A 24,618-nucleotide genomic window follows, 5' to 3' on the forward strand; every position below is an offset into this window, starting at 1 on the left:
TCCTTTGAAATTTATCTATGACAGGAAATAAAAACAGTTACAGCCTCTGCCTATCTTAAATGATGGTTTCATTTCCTGCAGCAAACTATCACTGCAATTATGAATTCATGCAAAGTCACGTGGCTGTTCAGGTTTTCACTCCGGCCGGGTCTTTCCTAACCTTTCCTGACCTCTTCAAATCTCAGTCATTCTTTTCAGATAAATTCATTCTATCTCTCAAAATAAGGCAGCTCAGCATCAAAACCCCCCCAAAAATAACGCTGTTTGACACGAAAAGTGAAACTCTTCCACAGCTATACAACCACAACATTCACGCTGGTCCGTATCGCATGAATCTCACTCGGAGGGGACTGCGTGGGGAGCAGTCCCCGATTGTTTTCTCTGTGTTTATGACAGCCAAGAGACGGAACCGATGTGTGGCGACACATTTGTCGCCAGCCCCATCAGGCCCTATAATCTTCCCAGTCAGGAAAACCAGAACAAATTAGGCTGTGCAGCGCTTCCAGTGTGCCATCGCTATAACTCATCACCATGACCTCGAACGTGTATAACCAGCTCTCTATAAAACAAGAGAGCCTGGGAGAATAAGACAGTGTATGGTGATATACTGTGAGAAGAGTCCCATTCAAATGTATTTCTCACACACTTATTGTATGGTGGAGCAGAAGTATTTCTCAACTGAAAATATGGGCTGGGTCCTCATTCTTTTTAATTACAGGGTTTGTTGATTATGAACACATATCAGGGAAGTTAAAGTGATTGTTTACTGTCTCTGTGTGAATATGTGCAGATGCTGTGCCAAAAAGATATATCAGAGATAGGCTTGACAATAAAAAGTCATGAATAGCTAGCGTTATTGTACGTTGGTGAGCAAAGCAACTTCCGTTGGCTTTTCTCTTTGTAGTGGTCACGCAACCCCGCACATTTACCCGGGCCTGGGAGTGATGGGAACAGCGGGGGCATTGTGAGTCCTGACAAAGGTGATGAATTGGTCCATTTTAGCGCTGTGGATCGATCCTGTTATCCTTCATTTGGAGGCTGACCGACTCCACCCGCTTCGCCACAGTCATTTGGTTCCAAGACTTACAGTATGTGAAGTTTTTGTCAGGATTCTGTTTTTAAGAATGTCTGAAGGAACTTGATCAAAATTCAACAGATTATACACAAGCTCACGGATCTGCACCCAGCAGTCCTCAGGTGCGATAGATAGATAGATAGATAGATAACCTGGCTAATACGAACACATTTATAGAATAGGTGGAGATGGCGTGGTTGGCCGGTCCTGGGGGCATGTCCCTTCGGCCAATCCAATGACATCCCCTTGGTCCAATCCACCACCAGCATTTCCTGAAAGAGAAGAAACTGCAACCCCAGCCCCCATCTAGTTGATGGTCACTTGGCTACATTTGTGATATAAAATGAAGACCCCGTCCACACGTAGCCGAATATATGCGGATATCTGCTAAACCGGAGATATTTTCCTACGTTTTGACCTGTCATCCACACGAAAACGCAAATAAACGAAGGTTTAAAAAAACTCCGGGCAAAGTGAAGATTTTTGAAAACTCCGTTTATGTAGATGCGTGTAGACACACACAACCGGAGTTTCGCGTTTTCGAACGTCACATTATGCGCCAAAACAACAACAAATCTGCTCTGACGTGCGCCTTTTGTTTACTACAGAACTACCGATGATCCACCATCTGTTCTCCAAGCTATTTATTAAATAAATGGTCTCTGCTCTTGACCACCACTTACTGCGTTACACCGACACAGAGGCTACGCCGTAGGGTACGCGGCGACGCGCACCCTACGGTGTAGGGCCCGCGGAGCCGCGGAGGTGCAGCTTCCCCGGGAGCCGCAGATGATCTACAGGTTAGAATGCTTATGAATGTGGTCAAAAACGCAGATCTTCGGTTATGTGTGGAAGGGTTTTTTTTTTAAAACGATGTAATGTGGATGCAAATTTTTTTATAAACGGAGGGGGGAAATATTCGTTTTTAAAAATACCCGGCTACGTGTGGACGGGGTCGAAGAAAGAATACACTAATAAATGGAGGAGGTGAGGAACAAAGAATCAATACACAATTGGAAAATAACCAAGAAACAATGTAACATAAGCCCAAAAGTTAATACACAGTAGTAACGCGCCAAACAACGGCAGTCAAAACACATAAAAGAACAAAAAAAAATGAATCAAAAACAATATTTGACAGGAAAAATAAAATCTAGTGAACAACAACAAAAGTATAAATGAAAGAAGATAGACGGCATGAAAAGTTAGAAATTTTCCAAAACAATGACGTTCAATTCATATGGCAGGTACACGGTTTGTCCGGAGAGTGCGTTGCCATTTAACAAAGACGGTTCCTGGTTCTGTGAGGAGTTTGCATGTTCTTCATGAACCAGAGATGGGTGAGAATAAACAATTGTAATATGGTATCATCTCTATTGACTCTAAATGAAAAAAAAAGAAAAAACAAGCAAAATTCTTTATATTCCAAAACGTAAATAAAAGGCAGTTTTCTCTCGTTCATATCTGGTCTTAAGGTGCAATTGGGGTCATTGTACTGGTGTTATACAACTGTAAAATGTAGTAAAAGAAAGAGGGGAAAAAAACAGCCCAGATAATGGTGGTGCCACTGCCGTGCTTTAGAGTTGTTGTAGTATTTTTGGAGTTGATACCTCAGCTTTACTCCCCCAGTGACTTTGGTCATTGTGATTCAAAGTGACAAAGTAGCTCAATCTTTAACTCATCCAAAAGGGAAATATTTTTGTCCAAATATTCAGCTAAACCCTTTAAGAGAGCTCGGCGGAGTTGATTTTACAGTAACAACGTTATTCTTGGAGACCAATGTCTCGGTCAATGGCAAAGTACTGTAAAAGGTACTCTGAAAGGGATATGGCAAATAACAAATTTAAAACCTAGTGGTCTGCTTTCAATAACCGCTGTCAAATAAAAAAAATGCTTTTTATGAAGGAGAATAATTTATTCCAGGGGAGTGATTTATTTTCATTCAGCTCATGCTGCTTTTTATCATTTGCATTTGTGAAAGTTTTGACATGGACTTTGGAGAGACCTCGTGAAAAATGAGAAAACAACAGTGAATACTGGAGACAGTAAAAAGAAAAACTGAAAGTGCAAAAAGCAAAATAAACAGAGAAAGGAAGAGGGCGACAAAAGGAGGAAAGGAAAATACTGAGAGGGAACGAGAGAACCAGAGACGGCCAGTTGAGCTCCAGTTGGAGATCCAATCTGTGCTCTCAGACTCTGACTCAAGTAAAAACCATCAAAGCCTGAGGTTTGGGGACTCAAAAGTCAATTCAATCTCCAACCATTTCCCACAGCCTTTCAAGAGCTGCCAAACATTTATTTGTTTTGGATTAATGTAATTAACCCCCTCCCCTCCACCCCTTCCCAGTGTCTCACAGAAGAAGCGAGTCACAGTGAAAAGATTACGAGGCCTCTGCTCCTCGTACATGTAGCCTGGCCCGGCGGCGCGCCCGTTTCATATCGCTGGATTTACATTTTGCTTTACCTTCACATGTAAATGGCTTTCTGATAATTCTCACGAAGGCATCGGCAAACATTTACAGCCCGGGGAGCGAAAGGGATGCACTGCAGCCAAGAAGTGAAGAGCACGTGCAAAGTGTGTGCATGTGTGTGTGTGCGCGTGTGCTTTTTACCCTCTCGAGAGTGACGTGTACATACAAACTTTCTTTCAGTGGTGCTGTTTGTGTTGTAACAGTATATTGTAATTAAAACACTTAAATTCGGGGAATATTTGTTTCTGCTTCAGCTGAAAACTCTTAATTGCAATAATAGAATAATAAACTTCCTGTAAAAGTACATAATATTGGCCTTATTTGAGAGATATTTTCACTAATGCTTCAAAAGATTTGAGTCGCTGCATATATAAGCAAAACCCCTAATGAGGAGATGATTATTTACTGGTCTATGTAAATATAATAAGCAAGGATATTAACTGAAAAGCCTCTGTGGAGATTTTTGATACTAAGGCTGACTTTGAAATCGTACTTAGTGTTTAAAGTGGTTTCTAAAGGTCTTAAGTTTAGATCATAAAACTTGCTCAGCTAATAACAGCCTGTTTATAACTTGGTACGGAGTAGAGGCCAGGTTTTCACAGTCCAACTCATCAGCGTCTTCAAGTGGTCCAGGGTCATAACTCCTCTGGCGTCAATAACGTTTCATGCGACACAAGTCACAGTAAAAATGATGTGTATGTATGTAAAACATTAGCCTTCTAGCTGTAGTGAAATGTCCCATAAATCCAGAGGTTTTCTGTTTCATATACCACATCTGTGTTCATGGGGGAAAGGGGGGAAGAAAAAAAAAAAATTATATCTGAAAAGTATTGCAAAGTGATCAAACCCAGATGGCCGCGAATCATTTCTCAAAGTCTGCTGCAGAGAATAACGCAATCGCTGATTACGCATCAGTTAGAATAATGAGCCGTTCCTCATGAGGAGAGGTTTGTAAAATGCAAACGCTTTAGAAACTGTGATGCCGACACCTGAAAGTGATCTAACCCCCTCGTCTAACCCCTTCAGCCTTTAATTCCCTTTATGTTCCTGAAGAGGTCAGTCTATCTCCCTCTGTCAGCTGCAGCTGGGCACCTGAGCCGACAGCCGAGGAAAACCTTCAGCAATAATTAGTGCTTATGAGTAGAAACCCTTAAGAAGAAAAAGGGACATGTGATGACTTAAACAGCTGAAAGGTAGATCTTTCAAAAGAATAAATAAAACTAAATATATTTATATTTATATGTGTTTTTGTCTTTAAATAAAAAGGCAGCTGGACCTTCATTTCTATGCTTTTTGGGATTTTGTCTACCTTTTTGGGAGACTACACAACCAGCACTGCTCACAGTAGACCACAAACAATCCTGACAATAAATATACAAACCGGAAAAAAAAAAAAAAAAGTGCAATACCATTCTCTGCAACGTGCATAAATAACATCTGTAAATATCCATCTGTTTTTCTTTTTGTATACTAGTATTTTTTATTTATTACTATTTTTATTCTCCTTATTCTTCTTCTTATTATTATTATTGTATATACTGTTTATAGTGTTTTTTTATTATTATTATTATTGTGTGATATTGATGCCTCTTGTGTTTTGCACTATCCCCTTTGCTGCTGTAATCTGGAAATTTCCCCTCTGGGGGACTATTAAAGGATTTCTTATCTTCTTATCTTATCTTATCTTATCTTATCTTTTTACACGTGAATTGTCAAAGCACCCTCCGTTTTGGCCACGATGACATTCGACATCCTCACAAACACAGAGAGAGAGTATCTGGGAGAAATGCACTTCTGTATCTGTGAAGGACCAGAATGCAAAGCAGTCAAAAGATGTATCACAGTTGGCCCGAACAAGGGCAGTAGACATCAAAATGATGCATGTTGAATGAAGATCACATGATCAGCACCAAGAGAGCTGGAATAAAAGAAAGGATGAAAAGGTAAGAAAGTGGGAATCTTATTGTCAGGAGCAAAGATCCTGTCTGGCATCGTCTTCCTTCTCAACAACACATCTTTCCTGCCAGATGTGTTTGACACCTTCCACATTCGTCTTTCACATTTTCTAACACAATGGACGAAAACTTCCTCTTCACAGTTTGGGAGGAAAGTTTTTTTATTTCTGGAAATCTGCGGCGCTCTGAGCTCTGGGTTTTTGCTCAACCTCATGTTCAGACACATCCTAAAGTATTTGGAGGCGTGTGACTGAACCGTCAGGATGAAATGACGTCTTTAAATATGTTTTATTCCATCAGAGGTCGTCGATGGTCAGTTTACTTTGAAGATTGCTGTTTCAGTGTTTATATACAAACCAATTTCAGGGCATGTTTAAATGAAAAAAGTTCAAAAAATTTCAAAAAAGAAAAGAATAAAAGATGGTTTCTAAAGACTTTCTTACTTCTCTTTCGATAATGGGTGAGTTTAAGCTTTCTTTGGGAGTCTTTCCCCCTCCAGCTACTGTCAGGTACCTGGAGTGAGGAAGGTGCCAGGATGTTTTGTTCTTCTCCAAACTCCCTAAAGCTGACCTTGGCTTTGGAGGACTTTTTTTTTTTTTTGCTCTCTCTTTCTTGTCCTTCTGAGACTGTTATTAGTGTTCCTCGTTTATCAGTAAAGTAACCACATCAACCATCTTTGAGTCCAATAGTGCTCAGAAGATGAAATTAACAAGATTTTCGCTTTTCAAAATTCCCCCTTTCAGGACACGCGTAGTAACATTTACAATATTTGGAAAATTGCATCTGTTAAAAGCTGTGGGTGGATATCCCCTGGCTCTGAACAGCAGGATCGTTTTATTTTAATTGGCCTTTTTGTTATATAACATATCATATTAACACAGATTGGTGACAAAAGAGACAAATATACATTTTTCTATTGAAAAAAACTATAAAAAAAGAAAAACACACACAAAAACTTGACTTGATATCTTTCTAGAGACCCAAATTTCTATTTTTAAAGCAGCAGACATAAAGATAACCGCACTGATACAGTTTGCTGTTTCGCACATTTGTCGGGTCAAAACAGTAGAAAACAAGTCACAATTGTAACTCCCAGCCTATCCAGCACTTTCAAAATGAATGTTGATTTGTTCGATTTTTGTGTTCGCTCTCTGGTTATGTTCAGTTTCAGTTGCTGCTTGAATGAGTTTTGCACTTTAAAACCACTCGGTTAGGATGAGGAAAACATAATGACTCTGCCAGGATGGATGGATGGATGGATGGATGGATGGATGGATGGATGGATGGATGGATGGATGGATGGATGGAGAACCCACCCTGTTCCCCAAGTTACCGGTATACTTCTCTCCTTTTTTGTGACTTTTCTGTAATTTCTTGTCGTTTTATTTTCTTCTTTTTCCACTCGTATCATGAATTTCATTTCTTCTCCAATCAGTTTCACAGACTGCAACGGGTGCAGAAACTTTACAAAACTACTTTAAATAACACCCCACATGGAGTCAGTCTTGTGGTTTAGCGTACAGAGAGAGGTAAAGGAACATGACGACACATCGAGAGTCTCAGTCAGTCTTGAGAACTTCATCATCATCGTGGTCCTTTTGTGTCGTATGGTCTGATTAAAAGGGAGCTGGACGGTAAGGCGGGAACGACGGTAAGGCGGGAACGCTTCGGGGGCGGTACTGCACCGTTATTGACAAGCTGCTAGCCAGTGAAAACTACGGTGGCCGAGACCCGCCATTGCTGAAAATAAAAGTAACGCTGCAAACAGAAACAAACGCCGCTACAAATAAAATAAACGCTTAGCAAATAAAATAAACGTTGCAAACAAAAAGAAACCCTGCTGCAAATAAAATAAACCCTGCAGCAAATAAAATAAAAAAAACGATGCAAATAAAAAAGCCACAACGGAAGTGAATTACCGGGGACTATTTTTGCTGATGCACCGGTGTACATGGCCTAACACATTAAAAATGACACGTAGCGACGTTGAACACTAACTTTTTCACTTATTTTCTCGTTCGTTGTTCTTCTTATTCCTCGCTCTTCTTATTTCTTCATTTTCACTTACGTCTTCTTCGTCTTTTTCTTCTCCTTTCACGTAAAAAACACCGGTGCATCAGCAAAAATAGTCCCCGGTAATTCACTTCCGTTTTGGCTTTTTTATTTGCGTCAGTTTTTTTTTATTTGCAGCGGCGTTTATTTTATTTGCAGCGTTTATTTTATTTGCTAAGCGTTTCTTTTATTTGCAGCAGGGTTTCTTCATATTTGCAGCGGGGTTTCTTTTATTTTCAGCAATGGCGGCTCTCGGCCACCGTAGAAAACGCTTGGTCGCCGCGGTTCTCATTCAGGTCCACCGCACGCTCATAACGTCATTAGAACTTGTTAGCCGGTTTTCCATCCAGAGGCAAATTGAATTTGAAGACTTTTGAAAACATCAATTTATGGAAAATGCGGCATCAGCCTCTTTTCCATTTGTTTGTTAGACGCTGATGAACGAGGCAGCGTGGGGTCATCAGCTGGTGGCGGGCGACTACATTGCATTTGCAAATATTCAAAACAAATAGAACTGTCACAAACCTGAAACTACTTTTTGTAGGGCTGAAGAAATCAAACTAAATAAGCAATAATACAAAAAAAGAGAAAAAAAAAGTCTCCACTTTTCTTGTAGGCATGTTTTTTATCTTTTCCACGAGTGTGAATCGTGACCCCATTTCTTCTCTGAAAGCAGAAAGTTTGACATGTCTGGTTTGTCATAAGTGATTCAGCAAGCATGTCAAATGTCATCATCTTCATCGACCTTTTCAACTGTGTAACTTTAAGAAATCCTCAAACCTTGAGCGTCTTCTCCTGTTACTTATCATCTCTTGGTTCTCCTGTTTTCCAACCTGCCTTATCTCTTTCTTTTTTGGTCAGATTTGAGCCAAATCCTCGTTTTATTCAAACGCCGGGCTGCACATTGGAGTCTCGTATCTCTTTGGTTCTGGTCATTACATTGAGCATGGAACTTGACCCAACTTGACATTATATTCAGAAGCTGGCGTTAATGACAAGCTTGCATGTAAACGAAGCCGCAGAGCTTCTCGGATCCCCGTCAGCATCGCTCTCCTCTTCTCTGAAGCCGACTTCATTTTCATCCACACCACCTCCCGCTGTACGCATGGATTTCATTTCAAGTTAAGCTCCATGGTTGAATTGGACACATCTTTGTCAGTGGTTTTCTCTTCTTCTTTTTTTTTGTTCTCCTCATCATAGGCACTTAAGGCCAACTGTGCTCGCTATTCGCTTTCAGTGTAAATTCAAACAGATTTATGAAAATATGGCCGTAACTGTGCTTTTCGTGATTCCCACGGTATGCTGCACGTAACGTATCAAATTCGGTAAAAAAGCAGGAACTGATTTCTGACTGCAGCCTAAACTGGGATTTTTATTTTATTCTATTAATTGAGAGAGTTTTTAGATGTTTTAATGGTTTTTCAGTCCACGAAGGAACAATAACTTTACCACCAAATGTGGAGCTATGTGGGATTTGATGGGAGGGGCGAGGTAAACGATGTCGGGATATCCTTAAAACTGAGTGCTGAAATGATGATTTTTGCTCCTTTTCCCACTAATTACAACGTCCACCATCTATCTAAGTCATGAGTGTGGGAGGTTGTGCAGACATGCACATACATGCGCTGTTATGTCATGTGCAACACTAATGTCTATAGAGATGTTCACTTGCACACATGCATATGCATACTAGAGGCCTGATCCTTAATCCTTGATCTCCTCTGCACGGATCGAAGTGGAAACACACACTCGCACACACGCACCCTCCCCAAACCTAAACAATGATCCATCACAGGAATCCACATCCTCCTCTCAGCCACATCAGTCCCTTTGCTGCGGAAAAACTGATCCCAGAATCGGCTGCTAACTGTCAACTGCAGGACTCCGAGCCGCCCACTCACCACTAGAAAGAGACCACTGTGGATGCACACATTTAATAGGCCTGCCATCAGAGTAAATGGAGGCTTAGTTAGCAAGCACTCTGATCTCTCTCTGGATTTGTGACTTTTTTTTTTCTGTCCTTAGAAAAAACCCCAAGGAGCGCAAACACAATGGCGGATTTGTTGAGGGTGTAATTGTGATTTTAATTTTAGTCCGGTTGCTTGTCTGTGTAGGTGAATTATCTGGCATGTCGCAGCTGTCATCGAGGTTCGTGTGTGGCGTCGACATTTGCAACGTGTGTGTGTGTGTGTGTGTGTGCGCTTTCGTGTAGGTCTCTGCTTCCTCTCCCTGAACACACGCAGACGTTTGAGCTGGCTCCCGGCACAAGTGACTCGTTTTACACGCCGGCGTCAAGTTCATCGTACGAAAAGAAAAGAAAAGAAAAAAACGGCCAATCACTGGCTAAAAATGTCAAATAAAAACTGATGAGGTGAAAAAAATGACCTTTTGATTGGACTAATATCAACTGATTTCTTTTTCTTTTTCTAAAATTGATATTTCAGACACAGCCTGGTCTGTACAGTGTGTGTGTGTGTGTGTGTGTGTGTGTGTGTGGTGGAGTCCATGTGCAGTCATCATTAACCAGCACTCTCCTTGAGCTTGACCACAGCTCCAGTACGATCATGACCACCCACACTCTCAGCCTCGTTTTAACATCTATATCAAAGTCCACACACTGGACCATCTGTGTGGATAACTCATCAGCATCACCACAAGTTCCTGGCTGCACGGGCCAGAAAGTACTTCTTTTTTTTTTTAGCATTTTCCAGGCTCTTGGCAGTTAAGTCAACCAACATGTAAAGGTGGATGCAATTGAGATAAATGTTGATTTTTGGTTCAGTGATACTTTTAAACATCATGGTTTTCGGTGGTATGAACAAGGGAGGAGTGTAAACCCTGCTGGTTAGGTTCTGTTGTCCTTTTGCTGCTCATCCAAGGTACTTAAACCACAATAAAATTGACAAAATGTGTGAAAGAAGATGTTTTTAAATATTATTGTTGCAAAATCCAGTGATTCCCGACTGTAGAACGTTCTGAACCTGCATGGAGGTTGAGTTTCTGTTACAGCAAATAAAACAAAGCCAAAGAGGAGAGGAGAGCAATCTCTCTATAAACTGTGTTACCACCATCAAAAGTTTGGCAAAGTTTGAGGAGGTTCTTCTTCCTTCTATTGAAAGCAGATGGCTTGTGCTTTTTGTCTTCTTTTCAAAAATTCTTTGGAGACCAAAACCAACAAGCCAAAATCATGCGGATGCGAGACGAGACATTGCAAAATCAAGTCTGTCAGTTAGGAAATAAGTGAGACCAAAGAAGAGCTGGGAGGCTGCGAAGACGCAGTGGAGCTGTTAACGTGGTGCTTCACGCAGCCCTCTGCCTTCAGACGGTCGGGTTGTTGTGTTTCTGGTGTACGCTCATCAGTCAGGACAGTCAAGCCTCTCTGGCTGTGGCAAACACGCTAACCACTAATATCAGGTTGGTTCAGCAGAAGAGAACAACAGCAAGGCCACGCTGACCAGACAACGGCAGCTTCCTGCATCACAAATAAACAAGAAGACACATTAACTGGTGACGTAGAAACAACAGCTAGAAAACTAGTGGCGCTTCAAGAAACTGTCACAGTAACGCTGAGCCAGAGGTGGCAAAAGTATTCACATTCATTACTCAGGTAGAAGTATAGATACTAGAGTTTAAAAATACTCCTGTAGAAGTTGAAGCATCAACTCAAGTTTTTTACTCAAGTAAAAGTATAAAAGTACTGGTTTCAAAACTACTTAAAGTATAAAAGTAAAAGTAATGTAAGGGGGAAAAAAGCCATTAAGGACAAAAGCCATTGAAAATGAATGCATCTTAGTATAATGCAAATATATTAAAGAACCATATATGTGTACTATTGAGCATTAACATGTGTTTCAGAGAGCAGGAGATATGATGACTAGTTGCCTATAAGTATTGTAATGGTGCAAAAAGTCAAACTTCAGAGGCATGTTTACATTTATCCTAACCTTTATTGGAATGTACATCCAAGTTTAGTTGCAGGAATCTGAGGGAACGGATGTAAGAACAAAACTGGACAAGAACATCTGAAACAACCAAATTCACTCTATCCGGATGGAGCAATTTAACTGGATAGTTTTTTTTTAAAGGCCGAAATGAAATAGAGTAACGAGTCTGTTTTTAAAATGTAAGGAGTAAAAAGTACAGATAATTGCGTGAAAATGTAAGGAGTAAAAGTAAAAAGTCGTCTGAAAAATAATTACCCCAGTGAAGTATAGATAACCAAAATTTCTACTTAAGTAAGGTAACGAAGTATTTGTACTTCATTACTTGACACCTCTACGCTGAGCTCATGGAAATGCAGTGTGTTTAGAGACAGTAGTACATTTACCAGACACTTTAATAGGTACCCCTGGTGTAACTAATGGCGCTTTTCCACTAGTACCTACTCAGCCCGGCTCGACTCGCCTCAGTTTGGTTCTTTCCCACTGGGGGTCTTCTTGTGACGAGTAGATACTTTTTCTGGAACTATTCTGCCGAGGTTCTAAGCGGCTGAGTCGGCTGTATCTGACATCATCACACTACAGGCCACTGATTGGTTGGGGGGTTGGAGTCAGACGTCTGAGTCAAGATGTGGAAATCAGCGAAAGAGCGACTCTTTAACGACGGCTTCTTGTTCATTTTATTCAACAGGCAATGGCAGCAAAAGTCTGTTTCATGATCCAACTCTGAGGTGCAGATGTTCATAAACCTGGTGTCTGAGGAGAGAATTAAAAAGGGATGTAGACGGGCGATAAGGAACGACCAGATCTACCAGGAGCTCTGTCACTTCATAGCTGCTCACGGCTCCAGCTGACTTTTCAGCAGCGCCGAGACAAACTAAAGAAAAAAAAAGTGTTGTCGCTTGAAGCTTCTCTCACTCTCATTTTTTAACTTGATATCGAACACAAGCCACAGACCCAGCAGCACATATATCATCTCCTCCAAGTTCTACATCTTTAGTGTTGCTGTCTTCTTTGTTTAGATCACACAATCAAATACGTCACAGCAGCTTCAATCCAACCTCCTACTTCTGCTCCAGGTGCTGAATTATTATGGAAAAGAAACTTGGCCAAGTTGAGTCGAGCCGAGCTGAGATGAGTAGAGCCGAGTAGGTACTAGTGGAAAAGTGCCATAATACAGTGACTGGTGAGTGTATAGACACATTAATCATAACTGAACAATGAGACACCTGACGAGGGTTTTCCTGAAAAGGAGATTAGAACGACTCATTCTTATAACAGTACCCACTTTGGATCTCCTGAAGGATGCGTTCAACGCTACAAATCAAGCTCTGAATCCAATCTCTTACAGATCATATCCACACACAGTCCAACACTCAATGATCACGACATTTAGTGAGTTTCTATTTTTTTTTATGTAATGGGGGCCCTGGGGAGCTCAGTGGGTTGATTGGGCACCATTTGTAGAGGTTAGTCCTTGTGCGGGCTGCGCAGGTTCAAGTCCTGGCCTGTTGCTCTATACTGCAATGTCTCCCCACTCTCTCTACCGATTTCTTGTCATTGCCTACATTATCCAATAAACTTTTTTTTTCAATGCAATGGGAACACCTAGAATTCAGGGGGAAAAAAAGTGTCAAATGTCTCAAAAACCTTTTTACGCTTGGTTTTACGTGGTTTTTGAGACGTGTCACTAGCCCAGTTTAAGTTCAAATTTATTTATATAGCACTTTAAAAACAGCTGACCAAAGTGCTGGACAAGTGAAAGAAAAACAAAAACAAAAAACGTAAAACATAAAACACATAAATGAAATACAATAATCATGGCAAATTAAAAAATAGTGAGTAAAAATGAGTTTTAAGATGAAATTTACAAACAGCCATAGAAGGAGCCAGGCGTATGTGCAGCGGCAGCTCGGTCCAAAGTTTGGGGCCAGTTACTTAAGATGGTGCAAGACCATGTAAAGATTTAAAAACAAATAAAATAATTTTCAAATTGATCCTGTAATGGACGGGGAGCCAATGAAGAGCTGCGAGCAGATGTGTAATACGGCCCCGCCTTCGCGTTCTGGTGAGCAGGTGAGCTGCAGCGTTTTGAACCAGCTGCAGACGGGACGGGGAGGAACAACTAACGCCTGCATACAGAGCATTGCAGTAGTCTAGGCGGGATGACACAAAGGCGTGTTTAACTTTCTCAAAGTTTTCGAAAGATAAAAAGGGTTTAACCTTGGACATAAGCCTCAACTGGATTTTACAACTGCATTAATTTGTTTCTCCATTTTAAAGTTTAGCGCAAAAGAGTAATGGAAACACACTTTTCTCACATTAGAATATCTTCAGCATCACTGAATATGACGTACTTGACCATGTATTGTTTGAATGAACGTATGCTGCCTTCAGAAGATGTGTCCAAAACTAAAGTTGCTTCCATCTCGCAGGTAGAGATGCTCAGAGAGTAATGTTCATTTGCAAAACATCAGTCAATGGAAACATTGCCCCCCCGCAGCGGTACCTCGTTGCAATTTCTTAATTGCTGATTGAAATCCACCTACTTACATCACGCCAAATTTCCCTGACTCGTATGAACAACACCGTCCTGAGAGCAGAGGAAACCATTTACTGGACAGAAACGTTGTCCCATTCTTGTCTGATGATGATTTCTGTCACAAAACTATTTCTTGTTTTTACAGTAGTGCCCGTGAAATGCGTCAAAGGTCACAGAAATCCAACACTGATTTTTAGCCTTGTCCTGTTCATACAGAGATTTCTCCAGAATATTTGATGATATCAAGGGCGTAGGTTTGCATAGGGACGGTAGGGACATAACACTACCAACTTTTCAGGAGGCTCAAATTGTCCCTACCAACTTTTAAGCAACCTTATTTGCATTATATAATGAGTTCAGATATATAGGTAATTTAGATTGTCTTTCCAAATGTTGTAAGGATAGAATTGACCCTACCATTATTAAGTGAATTATTTTCATTATATTCAGACTTACATTTACCCCTTTTCACTTGCTGAATGTGCTGGTCCATTTTCTTTTCCTCAAACGCACGTTTGATTGGCTGATGACTTTCTCCCATGAAAATAACAATTTTAACTTTTTTATTTTATTTTGCATTGATCATTTAGCCTATCAATTAATTAGGTTCATATTCGTGACAAATAGCCCTGTCCCCCGTTCACCCAATCTGTTTGCGTTTATGAATGTCCCGTCCCCAGCAAAAAGTGTACATGCAGGTTATGCTGTTATATCGTCCCTACCAATGTTGAGACCAAACCTACGCCCTTGGATGATATAATATACTGCATAAAGTCCTCACAATGTAATGCCAAGGGAAACACTTCTTACATAGTTTCACAATTTGTAAGCATGGTTTTACAGCGCTGGGTGAGCCTCTGCAAATCTTTACTTCTGTGAGACTCCGTCTCGCTGTGATCAGGTTTTTATACCCAATTATTTCACTGACCTGTTGCCAATTAACTTAATTAGTTCTTTCTCTTTATTTTTCACACCGCTTACTTTTCCATTGTTGTCCATGTTGTGAGTTGTTGAGAGTTCCCGCTGCCATCAAATTCAAAAACAAACTAATACTTTTAATATTTTCCACAAAATGGTAAAACACCGCACTTTCACCAGTTGATGTTTTCTATTTGATTTTCAATTCAGCACTCCCAAGATAATCACTGAGGAACTCAAATGTGATCCACAAAGAAATGCTAAAGGAAAGATTGATGGATGAACAAAGGAACTATTGTGATCCGCTACATGTGGAAATAGATCTCTGAGGCTCGGTCAGCAACGTAAATCAACTACCGACCGTGCAGCTTCTTTTTCACCAATACAACCCTGACAAATGTGACTTCTGCTACACACTCAGCCACCACAACTAAATAAGCATCTGAAAAGCAAACGTCTTCTCCTGACTTATGAAATCCAAGTTTTTCTGCAAAAAAAAAAACCCAACCTGGCAGCTATGCATCATTTATGCACCGCCCACGTCTTAGTTTTTACCGGCTGAGGACTTACTAGTTTTGTAATTAGTCAAATGAAATGGCAGCGGAGGGAACCTGCATCACAGTCGAGGGGTGAGAATGTGACGGAGGAGAAAGAAAAGTTTGTTTTTTTCCACTGAACCACTGTGCAGCTTTGTGGTTCATCAGCGTGAGCATGTTAATTGTCGGCTGATTCACATCTGATCCATCAGGCTTTAAATAGTAGGCATGCTGCCTCAGCTCCGGCACATTATTCCCTTTTTTTTCAGCATTTTCTTTCATTCTGTGGTAAGGATGTGTAAGTCTGTGTGTGCGCTCACGTGCGTGTGTGCATGCATGTGTGTGTGTGTGTGTGTGTGAGTAGTGAGGAGTGAATGGCTTGGCTCCACATCAAAGGCCCCTGCGAGTCTCTGCATTAACGAGGCCCTTTGTTTCCTGCCTCCCAGATTACAGCACGTCTCTCCCCGTGCGGTGTGTGTGTGTGTGTGTGTGTGTGTGTGTGTGTGTGTGTGTGTGTGTGTGTGTGTGTGTGTGTGTGTGTGTGTGTGTGTGTGTGTGTGTGAGTGTGTGTGTGTGGATATGTTTATGTATGTGTGTGGCTGAGTGAAGGGCACAGTAACCTGTAGACCAAAGGCCAAGGTCTGATCCTCCTCCTCATTTTCTTCCTCTAAAATAACCAGAACCGAGGCGATCTGAGCCAACTAAAGCTTCTCCGTTTCATTAAACTGGCTCCTCTCCACACTTTCACTTGTTAATTCAAAACTTACTTTTGCTCCTTGCTTATATTTTACATAATCTCTCACGTCTTTGGTTTTCTATTTCACTCGTTTTTTATTTTTTAATCCTGCCGTGCGATGGTCAGGCTCTGGCTGCTCAAATTTGTCTAAAACAGAGATCAACTTTAACATCAAAATAAAACTATCGTCAAAGATGCAGATGCTTAGAATAAGAGAAAATAAACCACAATAATCTGGATCAACATTTGTTTCAAAACATCCACCTGACTGAACTGTTCCTTATTGTGTAAAAAAACAATATTGTTTTCTTTTCCAAATGGCTCTAAAGGGAAAATTTCCATCTAAACTAGTGTCCGGGCACATTTAAATGCAAAGGAGTTGAGCTTTATTTATATTTCCGTGTGACCCAGATTTGCCGAACTCCACCATTTAGCATAAACTTAAGTCATGTATCAACATTGTTTTAGAGTTGCTGATCTTACTGCTGCATCAGTTTTTTTTCTTCATTTGACTCACTGATAAATGTTTGCATTTTCTTCCACTGAAGACCAGTAATGTTGGTTTTTTTTTTTTATTTCCGGAGTTTTCTTCCTTCCAGTGTTTGTGTTTGTTGATTTCATTCCCAAAGCCCTCCGCAGAGCTGTGATCCGAACTCATAAATGTTTGATAAGGATTTAACGATGAGGTAAAGGGGACTGCAATCTGCCAAATCAAAGGAGACGGATTCAAATCAGCAAACACTCAGCAAAGCAGATCTTGAACAAACCTCGTTATCATCCACAACTTTGAGTTCTGTCTCGCTCTCCCTTTTTCTGAATTCGTGCTGAGCCAGCGTCCTCTCCTTTTCTACGCTACTGGCAGACCTTCATGGAAGACTAAATCACTTCTGTACCGCTGTCTGACCTCCGGTTAAGGACTTCTACATCATGACTGCTGGAAGAAAGAACTGATTCTTGTTTTCCCCCGTTTGCTCTTTCTGTCTCTTACTTTTCACCTACATTCTGTAGTGACTTCAGTAGCTTTATTTTTAGTTATCCTATTTCCAGTTCTGAGTGTATAGCTTCATACATGAGGTCTTCAAACTGTCACGTGGTTCAAATATCTTTTTTAAGCCTCCTACACCCGTTAAACTCACCTTCACCTGAACTTTGTGGCATCCTGTTCATGTAAAACTATTTATGCAAATAAGAAAACACACATAAACGCACGCATTTTATGGTTTTTGCTCGATAATTAAAAACGTTTAAAAAAAAAAAGAGTCATAATTCCTAATCTCAGTAGCCTAACGTAGAATATTTTGGTGCTCGGGTTGAGAAGTTCAGCAGTTTATTGGAGGAACTTGGACACAAAATAAAACAGTTGAATAAGATTTGTTAAGGTTCCACATCGGCTGCTGGATGCTGGACGGGGTTTTTGATTGAAGGAACACTACCAATAAAAAAAGCACACACGTGGTTCCAGTTAAGAGCTGTTCGCTTGGATGTGGCTTAACCCCAATGAAAAGACATGATTTAATTACTATGCAGTTTAAATGCGCCTGATGTTTCTTTAGAACGCAGTGTGGATTTTTTTTTTTTTTAAACCAACTGTGATTCATCTTTAAAGAAAAAAAAAACACATTTAAGAGAGAGAAAGCTTCCACTACTGCTGATAAGGTCCAACAAAGGGACTGAAATGCATTAACATGGGTGAAAGTTTTGCATATTAGTCACTTTCAGTGTGAAGCTTCTTTTTTTTTTTTTTTTATAAAAAAAACAAAACAAAATGTCTCCACTGAAGGATGAGTGTGATGACATGTTGTTTGCCCTAACATTTCCTTTTAAATCATCAGGGTTCTCTGGTCTGTGCAGGCTGTGATCCCTCAAGTCAAAACAATATACACTTGTGCTCCCAGTTGTCATTTAACTTGTTTTATTTAATTAAAGAGGATATATATTTTTGCGGGGGGTCCTTTACTTTGAATGTTTGGTATATTTTTTTTTATGGATTATAACTACAAAGTTAAAAAGACCATATTCCACTCAACACGGGAGTAATTCTCTCCCACAGAAAACCCTCCTTTTGAACTGCTTTCTTCTTTTGTACGTCGGACTTTTCTTTCAGCTCAGAGCGAAATGTTGCCATTTTCACATTTCTGGAAACTACAGATGTGTGTCAAAGAAATGTTTCTGAGCCAAAGTGCCCTGGTGTCTCGCTCCTTTTCACACAACGCAGATTTTCAGGAGAAAGGGAAGACAGTACGATTTAGGCTTTTACCACAGTGTTCATGCAGGATTTTAGGCTGGAGAGGTGCTCACACAGAGGTGAGTCCAGAATGGACAGAAGAAAAAGCGCACAATACAGAGTTCAGTATTAGCTCTTCAGAGGCAGAAGAAGCTGCATGCTGGCTGTTTTTGTGTCGATGTCAACATCACATGTATTTGAACACTTCCAGCGTCGACGAGCAAGAGGAAAGCAACAACTTACCAGCACATACTTGCAGTATTTGATCCAGAAGGCTTCTTGCTACATTCACACAATAACTCACATGCAATCTCATGAACATTTTAACCGGGAACTTGCTGGAAAATCATCACAAGGAATCCAGAGGAAAAGCTGCAGGCATTTATGTTCTCAGTTACAATCCTCCAGAACAATTTCTGGAACACTTCGGGACTCCAGCGCTTCTGCGAAACCGGCCACATCTTGACCGGGTTTGCAAACGCTGTTCTTGATGCCAAACTGAGACTTTTGAGTGAGCGACCGTATGATTGATTGATGATGAGTGACACATCAGTCCCTGTGCCAATATTGGGACACTATTGTGTCACTAGTGAGAACATCTCATTTCATCAACATCAACATTTCATCTTGTTTGTTTAAGTTTTTTCATGTTTTTGTACCGTTTCTGGTACTGATGTGTAGTATAGGCCCATGCAGACGGACCACCATCTCCGCAGCCTCAACAGGTTAAGAAAAGAAAAGAAAAAAAATCAGGACACGCATGACCGGATGAAATGATCCAAAAGCATTCAGCGTGCTATGTTTTGTGGTATAGCTACGTTTTAGGGACTTGGCCCATTTTGGAAACTGACGACTTTTATTTTTAGTCACATGACAAGCTTCCAAATATAGTGCAGTGTTGGTTAAAAGCATATTACCATAATATCCATACACTGTATAAGAAGAGCTGGACACCCTCTTCTCCCTCCATGTGACATCATCCATTGTTGTTCTTTTTTGTTTTGTTTTGTTTTATTGCTCTCGAGCACTCAAAATGCCATATTTGATGTATTTATATTTCATTAGCGCATCGAGTCATGCATCTTTTCTCTCAACCAGCTTTTGCTGAATACATCAAACTGGTTTCCTCCATCAGAACAAGCACAGCCAAGACTTGTTCAGATATAAACCTCTCACTGTATGTGTGCCTCGTGGCGTCACAGCAGCCATGCGTCGGTTTATTTTCTCTGCGTAGGCTGCTTATCGTTTCTATCTGCTCATGTTTCCTTTTTTGGCCTTTCCTGTCAACAGTCAGCGCGTGACGTCACAGACGGCGCTCATTAAGAGTGCAAGATAAAAGATGATGAGAAATGCTGCACAGGATGTGTGTGAATCACAAACCCCAGAACTGATAAAGAAGGCTGATTTGAAGCAAGAATACAACCATAATCTGACAAGAGTAATCATCGAAACAAAAAACGTGAGCGATACAGATACAAAGGGAAGAATAGTTTGCACATCAGATTCGCTCTAAATATTTTGAGACAGACACATTGCCTATTGACAGAGTGCATCATCCCAGGTTTTTTCTGTTTCATATCAGGCTGACTACAGGCTTGTTAGCCTTAGGTGAACTTGTGCAACCATGTGGTGAACGTGTGAAACTATCAGTGCGGATATTCTGGGGAACCTTGTTAAGATCAGAGCAGCATTATCACCAGGCAGCGTGGTCCATGCAGGAGAAGTACTGTCTCTCTGGAAAAACAGCTGTCTATATTTAATCAAGGCGAATAAACAAGGAGTTTAAACAACTCATTTATAATTTAGATTTGCATACATTAAAACTGCTCATTTTAATCTTTTTATTAATATGCATCAACGATATTGTATAAATATGCAGTTTTATGCAAATACCAGGCCCGTTTTCTGTTTGTATTTAATTCTGTTTCCCAGCTGTGGATCATCATTTTCATTCAAGGCAACCGACTCAGATTAAGTCGAATATTAAGTCACAGCATGGGAGTGTATAAATATTTCTCAATTAAAAACTCTGAAGACCAGCTATCTTCCTATATCAGCATTAAAAATGCATTGGTGTTGGGAAGAAAATAGAGGAACGCAAGATATGAGTTTGATAAGACATCAGAACTTCAAGTCTACATCTTTGAACTATGTTTTTCTTTTTCACCCCCCCACCCCCCAATCTTTCCCTCCTCCTATCAAGTAGTTGCAACAGTTAGCACTTTTTGCTGTTTTGGAGACTGTTACAAAATATGGGGGATGTAAGAACCAGCCAAAACATGCTGTGCCTCTGTTATTGATGTACGTGCCTTCTGATGTTTTTTTACAGAATGTCCTACATTTTGCTGCTTGTTTCTGTTGATGCAAATGAGCAAATCTATTCCAAAAATGCAGAACTACTGTTAACAGTGGGATGGTATCTTGTGTAAAAGAAGTTTAACAGCAGTAAAACCAACTCAGTAATTAAAATGCCCTAAAAACTATAACACCATCTGATGCCTTTAGCAACAATAAACACGTGCTTACCTTTTGGTTTCCTTAATAGGTCCACGGTGACTTGAAATGAGTGAAATATGTTTGCCGATTGTGGAAAGGTTAACTTTTACCTAGTGCTGCTACAACTTATATGTTCTCCGCAACCGAAAAACTAGGACGGGTTGGGCAGCTGTTGGCATGAACTGTTTCCATTGCAAGAGCCAGAAAATAAAGGTCCATCTATTCATTTATTCATTCTGTTCAGGGCTGAGGTGAAAGGGAGGGGTCCATACTGGACTCATCATCAGTCCGTGACAGAAGTAAAAAATCCTTGCTTTAATAAAAGAAAATACAGGAAAAGTGTGGGATCAGTTTTCAGGTTTCTCGCTGAATCTGCATGAATATGATCAAAATCAAGAGTTAGAGTTAAGAGGCATTCATGGACATTTGGAGAAGAGAGAAATGAACTAACACATCTGCATTAAAGAAAAAAAGAGAGGAGAAATCTCTGCTTTTAAAATGTCGACCGGTAAAAGGAGCTTCTTTGCAAACTTTGCTTGAGGATTTCAACTATTTAAAAACGAATGGATAAAATTAACTATATTGTTTAACACATCTCGCTGCTTTTAGATATAGAGAATGATGGAAGGCAGATTCAGTTAGATTAATAAGACAATAAATACCTGTTAAAATGCCGATAGAGATTCTCAGACCTGTCTCTCTTCTACAATTCTCAATTATCCTAGAAAAAGTGTTCAATAACAGATTATGTAACTTCATAGACAAACACAAATTACTCTCCGATAGTCAGTATGGTTTCCCTTCAAACAGATCAACTTCATTAGCTTTAATAGAACTCACTGAAAAAATAACTAATTCCATGGGTAAAAAGAAATTTGCTGTTGGCGTGTTCATAGATTTAAAAAAAAGCCTTCGACACAATAAATACAAAAAAATACTAATCAAAAAATTGGAACGATATCGGATACAGGGGTTAGTGTTGAATTAGGTGGAAAGTTATTTGAAGAGCAGGAAACAATTTGTGAAGTTGGGTGACTATAAATCAAAATGTGCTGACACTGTGTGTGGTGTCCCCCAAGGGTCAGTATTAGGGCCGATATTATTTAATTCATACATACAGTAAATGATACATGTAAAGTGTCTGATATATTGAAATGTGTATTGTTTGCTGATGATACTAATATTTTGGGAACAGGGGAGAACTTGCAGCTACTTTTGGACTTGATGACCTCAGAAATGAACAAAATAAAAAAAATGGTTTGACCAAAATAAATTATCATTAAAAATAAGTAAGACCAAATTTATGGTATTTGGAAATTACAAATCAAACAGTCAAATTCAAATTCAAATAGATGGAGTCCAAAGAGAAAGAGTTAAGAAAATAAAATTCCTGGGTGTAATCACTGAAGAAAAAACTTGTTCAAACCAAACTGTCAAGAAGTATCTCGGTTTTAGCAAAGGCAAAACATTTCTTGAACTATAAATCACTACTCATCCCATACAACGCACTGGTTTTACCGTATTTAAATTACTGTTTGGAGGTCTGGGGGAACACATACAGAAGCTCACTCCAACCCTTGTGCATACTACAGAAAAGAGCAATGAGAATTATACACAACGCAGGTTACCAGAATCACACTAATCAATTATTTCTACAATCCAAATCACTAAAATTTCTGGATCTTGTCAGTTTCAATACAGCACAACTAATGTTCAAAGCAAAGAATAATTCATTACCGGGACATTTACAGGGGATATTGAAAGAGAGGGAGGCTACAACCTCAGTGGTCAGTTTAATTTTAAAGTTCTCAACAGATGCACAACACTGAAGAGCTTCTGTCTGTCGACCTATGGAGTGAAACTGTGGAACAGCCTGAACACGGAGCTAAAACAAAGTCAAAACATATCACCATTTAAAAATAGATACAAAGAACCATTTTATTCAAAATACAGATGCGAATAAACATGTAGATATGTACATTTATTAATATATGTTGGTATATAGATGTATATTATGGATATAGATATGATATATGTAGGTATGTATATAGATATATTGAGTTATATTATACGTACAGTATTTATATCCACGAGGTCTGCCCAAGTGCGGTATATATATATATATATATATATATATATATACTGTACATATATATTTGTATTTTATTTTTTTTACTTTTTTTGTATTCTTTTTTTACATGCATGTTTGAAAATCTTCAAATCTTCAAATCAAATCAAATCAGTCATCCGGGTCGTCATAAAGCTGAAAAGCAAATTTGCCTTCTACTCAAATGTAACAGGATTTGTTTGCAAACTCAGGCTTTGATCTACTTTTCTTAAAGTCTTTGGAAGCAGTCCTTTAATCAAATAATTTCAATACTAAAATCAATGGGGAAAATAACACTTTTTGATGTTTTGCCAAAGACTTTTCGTATCACGTGACAGAGACCTTCTGAAGTTGGCATGACACCAACTCAGGCTCCTACTTGATGGATGATGTCACATGTTAAGTTGGCTTGACGTAAGAAATGATTCAGACATTCATCTTCATTCTGCACATCCTAGAAAATCAATGGGTGTATTTGTTAATACAGTACTTAATTTTAGGGTTAACTTTTGTTTCGTAATACACCGTATAGCATAAAAGATCATTCTTACGGATATAACGCCTGTTTATTGCAACTGGTTTACAAGTGTGAAGCCACTTGACTCCACTCCATCTCCTTTCTTCTGACGGGTTTGCCTCTTTTGAAATTGCTGTTACACTTTTTCACTACTAGCCACTTCTAAGGTGGAGCGAATAAAGCTGAGTGGAGATCAATTCTTAATAATTGTATTCTGATCTGGGTCTGTGATGCCACAGTTCCCAGCATATCCGAAAAGCTCACCAAATGGGGTATTTCCAGACCTGGGTGTCCTCAAAAATAGTGACATTGCTGTGTTGAGTCAGCGTTTTTGAAGTTTAAGAAATTACATTCTCAATCACAGAAAATAGGATTTTTCTTTCATGTGTCCCCCTTCCAAACTAAAACGACCAAGTTCACTGACAACCACAGCCTCAGCTGTATCTACAGCCACAGTAAAAGCACATGTTATTTTTCTCATTCAGCACCATTCAACAATTTAGCAATGTCTTGCAGAAAGATACATCTTCCTTGAAAAAGATGGAGATGTTGCTCGAAATTTTGTAGCTCACCTCACCTCTACCTCAATGTTTCATTTCCAGATATGCAAGCTGCCCGTCCCGTAGGTGCTAATGCACCTCCATACCATCAGAGATGCTGGGTGAGATGCTGCTTGGATTGTCCTCCTCATCTTTAATCTGGAAGATGCAGCATCATGGGTTTCCAAAAAGACTTTTTAAATTTTGATTAATCTAACCACGGGACAGCTCTCCACTGTGCCCGAGTCCATTAGTGAAGGAGCTTTGGCCCAGAGAACATGTTCACATGCACCTTCTTTGTTGCAAAATAAACTACCCTACATTAGTGGACGGTGCAGTAAACTGATATTAAGAAGTGTTCCCAAGGAGATGGGATTTCCACGACACGATCATGTTTTTTTCTTTTGCTGCCACCTGAGATTCTGAAGAGCACAGGCCTGTGTGTCTACAGAGATTTCTCCAGAGTCTCAGAATCATTTGATGATATTATATATTCTAGATAATGAGACAGT

Source organism: Cololabis saira, chromosome 14 (assembly GCF_033807715.1).
Source record: "Cololabis saira isolate AMF1-May2022 chromosome 14, fColSai1.1, whole genome shotgun sequence".
Lineage (NCBI taxonomy): Eukaryota > Metazoa > Chordata > Actinopteri > Beloniformes > Belonidae > Cololabis > Cololabis saira.